This window comes from Dendrobates tinctorius, unplaced genomic scaffold (assembly GCF_039654945.1).
Source record: "Dendrobates tinctorius isolate UK_male_01 unplaced genomic scaffold, ASM3965494v1 ptg000095l, whole genome shotgun sequence".
NCBI classification, from domain to species: domain Eukaryota; kingdom Metazoa; phylum Chordata; class Amphibia; order Anura; family Dendrobatidae; genus Dendrobates; species Dendrobates tinctorius.
This window is the reverse complement of record NW_027361763.1, coordinates 21,051,410-21,058,506: the sequence shown is the minus strand read 5'-3', so window position 1 is coordinate 21,058,506 and position 7,097 is coordinate 21,051,410.

Below are 7,097 nucleotides of genomic sequence, written 5' to 3'. Positions count from 1 at the left end.
TCCTGAAAAAATTACGTGTCCAAACCACAGGTGCTGTAGCTTGCTTAACAGCTCGGCAGCCGTTCTCAGGCCCAGTATGGATTCAACAACATTGTAGAAAGTTGATAAAGGGTACAGTTTCACCGGATAACACGTATATATTTAGCCTAGTTTACACATTAAAAATATATGTCTAAAGATCAGGAGGCAGACTCAGATGTTCTCAGGCCCAGTATGGATTTGACCAGATTGTACAAAGTTGAGAAAGGGTACTTTATCACTGGATAGCAGGTATATATAGCATAGTTTAAACATGTAAAATCTCCGTGTTCTCAGTATGGATTACACAGCAATCTAAAAAGTGGAAAAAAGGAAATGCATTTGAGGCGTACACAACTATATACTTTTGGTGTTATTTTTAAATCTTCCTATATATTTTTGTCTCAGTAATACAGTCCAGCCTCTCCGCAATAGGAAATGAGATGCATATAATTACTGACATAAAGGCTAGTGATTGCAGAAATCTAGGAATTACTATTTATGGGAAAAACTTCCGTCACAATTCTCATAGGCGATGCTGACCCTCAATTAATTTGTGTGTTGAGACAGTGAAAACGTTTTTTGTGAATAAAGTCTTGCTGTATTGCACTTCCGTTGATTCCATCTCTGTTACTCATCTCAATCAAATTTTTATCACAGGAAGCGATGTAAACATGGTGCTCACTGGCTATCATGATCTGTCACGTAACTTTGGAGTGCAAAAGACAGAAGCCACAGGCCGTAGGCGATTCTATTTGATTGGCATGAGAGGGCACATTTCAAAATGTGCGCCGGAATGTCACACATTTGTGAGTAGGAAAACTGTGAAAGCTGATGATAAACCACCACTGCATGTCATTGTGAGTCGACATCCATAAGAAATGGAAGCCATTGATCATCTGGAGCTAGAGCCCGGCCAGCAGGACAGGGCATAGCTACATCTTAACCATCATCTTTCAGTTCAATCAATTTGTAGTGGCACTCCCAGTGAAGGATTTGACAGCCCAGACTACACAGCGGAGGAGCAGGGAGAGGTAAACATTGCAAATGCTGGGGCCCTGCCCAAGCAAGGGGGGCACACTCGTGGGCGTCGGTACTGGCACTGAGCCCCTCATAGTACGGCGGTGTGTCTGACGGTGGGTGTGCACCATCACCATCAGAGACACTTGATTGCACTATGAGGGAGCCTGTGCCAGTGCCCGCACCCAAGAGTCGGCCTACCCACCTGTCCAGGGCAACGGCACTCTCACGGTTTTGTGCACAAGGTGGTGACCCCGGCCATGGGGGGGGCAGCCCAGTTAGGGCGGTTTACAAAGTGGCATATGTTGATGTGGGACATTCAGCTGCTGCAAAAGGCGAAATAGGACCAAGTTCGCGGAATAGGAGGAGGACCAAAGCAAGCCATTTTTCTGGCAACCTAAGTGTCATCAAGGGAAGGTGGGGCAAAATCCTTGGAAACCCATGCATGGTTCATTTTAATGAAGGTTAGATCATCCACATTTTGGGTTGACAGACGGGTCCTTTTTTCTGTCAGGATTGATCCAGCTGCACTGAAGACTCTTTCCGATAGCACACTTGCAGTTGGGCAAGCGAGCTCCTGTAAGGCATATTGTGCCAATTCATGCCAGGTGTCCAGTTTAGCTGCCCAATAGTCAAAGGGGAATGACCTGTGCGGAAGAACACCGATATGGGAGGAAAAGTAGTTTGTAACCATAGTTGACAACTGCTGTCTCCTGTCACTTTCCATCGATGCAGTATTACCAGTTGTGTGAGCGGTACTTGAAAAATCAGTCCACAACATTGTCATGAAACCCCTGTCTCCAACGCCACTTCTGCTGTGTGCACCACGAACACCTCTGCCAAGCTGCCCCCGGCCCGTACGGCTCGTGTGAGAACCATCACCGCTGCTGTGTGCTGGGAATGTCTCAACCAACCGGTTTACCAGAGTTGCTTGTTTATTAGCCAATAGTAGGTCAAGGTTCTCCTGTGGCATGATGTTTTGTAATTTACCTTTATAGCGTGGATCTAGGATGCTGGCCAACCAGTAGTCGTCATCGTTCATCATTTTGGCAATGCGGGGGTCCCTTTTTAGGATCTGCAAGGCATAATCTGACATGTGGGCCAATGTTCCCGGTGTCAATGATGCACTGCGAGTGCTGGTTGGAGGAGCACTTTCTGGCAAATCCACATCCCTCCAGACACGCACAAACCCTGTACCAGACCTTGCCAAGCCAACATTTTCACTTGCCCCACGAGATGCATCCTCCTCCCCTAAGTAATCATCCCCATCATCATCCTCCTCCTCCTCTTCTTCCTCCACCTCGTTCAGGAGAGGTCCCTGAGCAGACAATGGCTGAATGTCATCAAGGATTCCCTCCTCCTCTTCTTCCTCGTCAACATTGGCTGCAGACGCCTGCTCCTTAAGGTGCGTCAAAGTTTGCATGAGCAGACGCATAAGTGGGATGCTCATGCTTAGTATGGCGTCGTCTGCGCTTACCAGCCGTGTGCATTCCTCAAAACACTGAAGGACTTTACAGAGGTCTTTCAGCTTCGACCACTGCACACCTGTCAACTCCATGTCTGCTCTCAAAGTGCCTGGCCGTGTATCATCCCACAAATGCATTATGGCCTGCCTCTGTTCGCACAGCCGCTCAACCATGTGCAGGGTGGAGTTCCACCTTGTTGCAATGTCGATAATGAGGAGGTGGTTGGGAAGGTGGAGCAATCGCTGCAGCTTCTGCATACGAATGGAGTGTACAGGCGACTGGCAGATTTGCGCGCACTGTCTTCGCACCTTCTGGTGCAGGGCTGTTAACTCCGGATAATTGTTGAGGAAGCACTGCACCACCAGGTTCAAGGTGTGAGCCAAGCAAGGTATGTGTCTGAGTTTTGAAAGGGCTATGGCTGCCACAAAATTACGGCCGTTATTACTAACTACCTTGCCTGCCTCAAGATGTATACTGCCCAGCCATGACACAGTTTGTCGCTGAAAGTACTCGGCCAGCACCTCTGCGGTGTGTCTGTCGCCCAAACACATCATCTGCAACACAGCCTGCTGATGCTTTCCACTAGCTGCTCGATAGGGGGACACCTCGTGTGCAACAGTGGCAGCTGCAGATGGAATGCTCCTATGACTGCGCTCTGTGGACGAGCTTTCGCTTCTGGAGGAGGAGGAGGGTCGAACGCCTACAGCCAACTGTTTCCTATACCGTGGGCTAGGCAGAACTGTCCCACCACCGCTGTCCCCTGTGGACCCTGCATTCACCACATTAACCCAGTGCGCAGTGATGGACACGTAACGGCCCTGGCCATGCCAACTGGACCATGCATCTGTTGTGAGGTGCACCTTTCCACTCACTGACTGCTTGAGTGCATGGACAATGCGGTCTTTCACATGATGGTGGAGGGCTGGGATGGCTTTGCGAGAGAAGAAGTGGCGACTGGGTAGGTCATAGCGTGGTACTGCATAGGCCATGAGTTTGTGGAAAGCTGCGCTTTCCACCAACCGATAGGGCATCATCTCTAACGAGATTAGTTTGGCAATGTGGGCGTTCAAACCCAGTGTACGCGGATGAGAGACTGAGTACTTTCTTGACCTACTCATAGTCTCTGGGAGGGTGAGCTGCACTTGAGAGCTGCATATGGTGGAACTAGCGGTGGACAGGGCGGACTGAGAGAGGGTTGATGATGGTGATGGAGTTGGTGTTCTTTCTGATGGCCTAGATTCAGTCTTTCGTTGATATAACAGTGGGATTCCCTGACTGCTTTGGCCTTGCAACGACACCTCAACATTTGCTGCTGTGCTAACCGGTGGACTTACAGTGGGGGAAGCAATGTAGCATTGCTGACTACCTTCTTTGTGATAAGTTGCACATGTGGTACTTGAGGTTTGGTGTTGTGTCCACGCTTGCAAGTGCATGCTGGTTAAATGTCTAAGCATGCAACTGGTATTCAAATTTTTCAGATTTTTCCCTGGGCTAAAGGTCTTTGCGCACTTCTTACAGATAACCTTGGCCTGATCATGAGGATTTTGTTCAAAAAATTGTCACACTGCACTCTTCCTACTTTGGAAGACATTTTGCGGCCTAGCATGCTGTGCTATTTTGACCGTCTGGACAAGCTGTCCAGCAACTCTTTTGATTTTTGGAACCTGTCTTTGGAGTGCTCCGGGCCTGCCAGATAACAGCTGTTGCGATGTCGATGTCTGCTGTGGATGCTCCTCCTCCTCATCTGAGCTATTGGAAGCAGCACCCTCTTCCCCCAATGGATGCCAATCTGGGTCAACAACTGGGTCATCCATCACCTCCTCTTCAATGTCATGTGCACCTTCCTCTGTGTCACCGTGTATGGTGGTATAGTATGCGGGAAGGGGCACCTGAGTCTCATCAGGGTCAGAATCTGGCTCATTACACTGCGAGGACAATGTAGTGCTCTGAGTGAATGTACCAACAGAATCATCTATCAGTGGCTGTGCATCAGTGCACTCCTTGTCAGATTCATCTTGGCCTGGGTAATTCACCATTTCACTTGATAACCCAAGCATGGTATGTGAAAACAGCTCCATGGAGTAATCAGTTGTATGGCCTGCGTCATCCTTCAATCTTGGTTGGGGTGAAGGACACAAGGAAAGGTGTGGTTCATGAACATGAGCCTCCAATGACGACTCAGTGCTTTTATTTTTTACAACTTCTAAAGAGGAGGCGATAGAGCTGGAGGATGAGTCAGCAATGTAAGCCAAAACTTTTTCCTGAAGCTCTGGCTTTAAAAGCGGTTTGCCAACTCCTAGAAAACTAAGCCTTCAAGGCCTTGTGTAGCCAGACGATGACGCAGGCTCAACACCTCCTGCATTCAGTCCTATTTTTCTTTTGCCACTACCATCAGATCCACCACCAACACCGTCATTACCAGCTGGCAATTTTTGGTAAAAATGTACACAAAATCCCACAAACTATATAGTAATGTAAAACAAGGTACAAGGTGTATGTAGGACAGGGGAGATGTAGAATTTCTGAACACACTTGTGGACACTGTTGGATTGTGTGAAGCCCAGTGGATATCACACCACTATGTCACAGTCTTAATGTCGCAGGTGTGAAAAATGTCAGTATAGGACAGGGGAGATGTAGAATTTCTGAACACATTTGTGGACACTGTTGGATTGTGTGGGGCCCAGTGAATATCACACCACTATGTCACAGTCTCAATGTCGCAGGTGTGAAAAATGTCACTATAGGACAGGGGAGAGGTAGAATTTCTGAACACACTTGTGGACACTGTTGGATTGTGTGGGGCCCAGTGAATATCACACCGCTATGTCACAGTCTCAATGTCGCAGGTGTGAAAAATGTCACTATAGGACAGGGGAGATGTAGAATTTCTGAACACACTTGTGGACACTGTTGGATTGTGTGGGGCCCAGTGAATATCACACCACTATGTCACAGTCCCAATGTCGCAGGTGTGAAAAATGTCACTATAAGACAGGGGAGATGTAGAATTTCTGAACACACTTGTGGACACTGTTGGATTGTGTGGGGCCCAGTGAATATCACACCGCTATGTCACAGTCTCAATGTCGCAGGTGTGAAAAATGTCACTATAGGACAGGGGAGATGTAGAATTTCTGAACACACTTGTGGACACTGTTGTATTGTGTGGAGCCCAGTGAATATCACACCGCTATGTCACAGTCTCAATGTCGCAGGTGTGAAAAATGTCACTATAGGACAGGGGAGATGTAGAATTTCTGGACACACTTGTGGACACTGTTGGATTGTGTGGGGCCCAGTGAATATCACACCGCTATGTCACAGTCTCAATGTCGCAGGTGTGAAAAATGTCACTATAGGACAGGGGAGATGTAGAATTTCTGAACACACTTGTGGACACTGTTGGATTGTGTGGGGCCCAGTGAATATCACACCGCTATGTCACAGTCTCAATGTCGCAGGTGTGAAAAATGTCACTATAGGACAGGGGAGATGTAGAATTTCTGAACACACTTGTGGACACTGTTGGATTGTGTGGGGCCTAGTGAATATCACACCGCTATATCACAGTCTCAATGTCGAAGGTGTGAAAAATGTCACTATAGGACAGGGGAGATGTAGAATTTCTGAACACACTTGTGGAAACTGTTGGATTGTGTGAGGCCCAGTGAATATCACACTGCTATGTCACAGGCTCAATGTCGTAGGTGTGAAAAATGTCACTATAGGACAGGGGAGATGTAGAATTTCTTAAAACACACTTGTGGAAACTGTTGGATTATGTGGGGCCCAGTGAATATCACACCGCTATGTCACAGGCAGAAATTGGCTAGTGTATGACAAACTACAAAGTGTATATAGAATTGGGCAGAAAAGAAATCTCCCTAGAGTGTAGGTCTGTATGAACGGAACATGTCCTCGACTTATTCTTACAGAGTCACACAGATAGCTTCACTGTGGCCATGATAACAGCCGTTACACGGTACTGAGAGAGGAGCGTGCACGTACACCGCTGTCCGGTGTCCGTAGAATTGTCAAGCTCCATGTTTTTTAAGTATACGGACTGACACACGCTGTCTCTCTATAATTTTTAATGTGATCAAACAGCAAATATACTTAACTGTTTGAAAAACAGACAAAACTAGAAGGTGGACGTCTGTAAGAACGGAACATGTCCTCGACTTATTCTTGCAGAGTCACACACAGATAGCTTCACTGTGGCCATGATAACAGCCGTTACACGGTACTGAGAGAGGAGCGTGCACGTACACCGCTGTCCGGTGTCCGTAAAATTGTCAAGCTCCGTGTTTTTTAAGTATACGGACTGACACACGCTGTCTCTCTATAGTTTTGAATGTGATAAACAGCAAATATACTTAACTGTTTGAAAAACAGACAAAACTAGAAGGTGGAGGTCTGTAAGAACGGAACATGTCCTCGACTTATTCTTGCAGAGTCACACACAGATAGCTTCACTGTGGCCGTGATAACAACCATTACACGGTACTGTGTGAGGAGCGTACACCGCTGTATGGTGTGAAAAAATGCACGCTCAGTACTTCAGCAGGACAAGAAAAAAAAATTGGATTG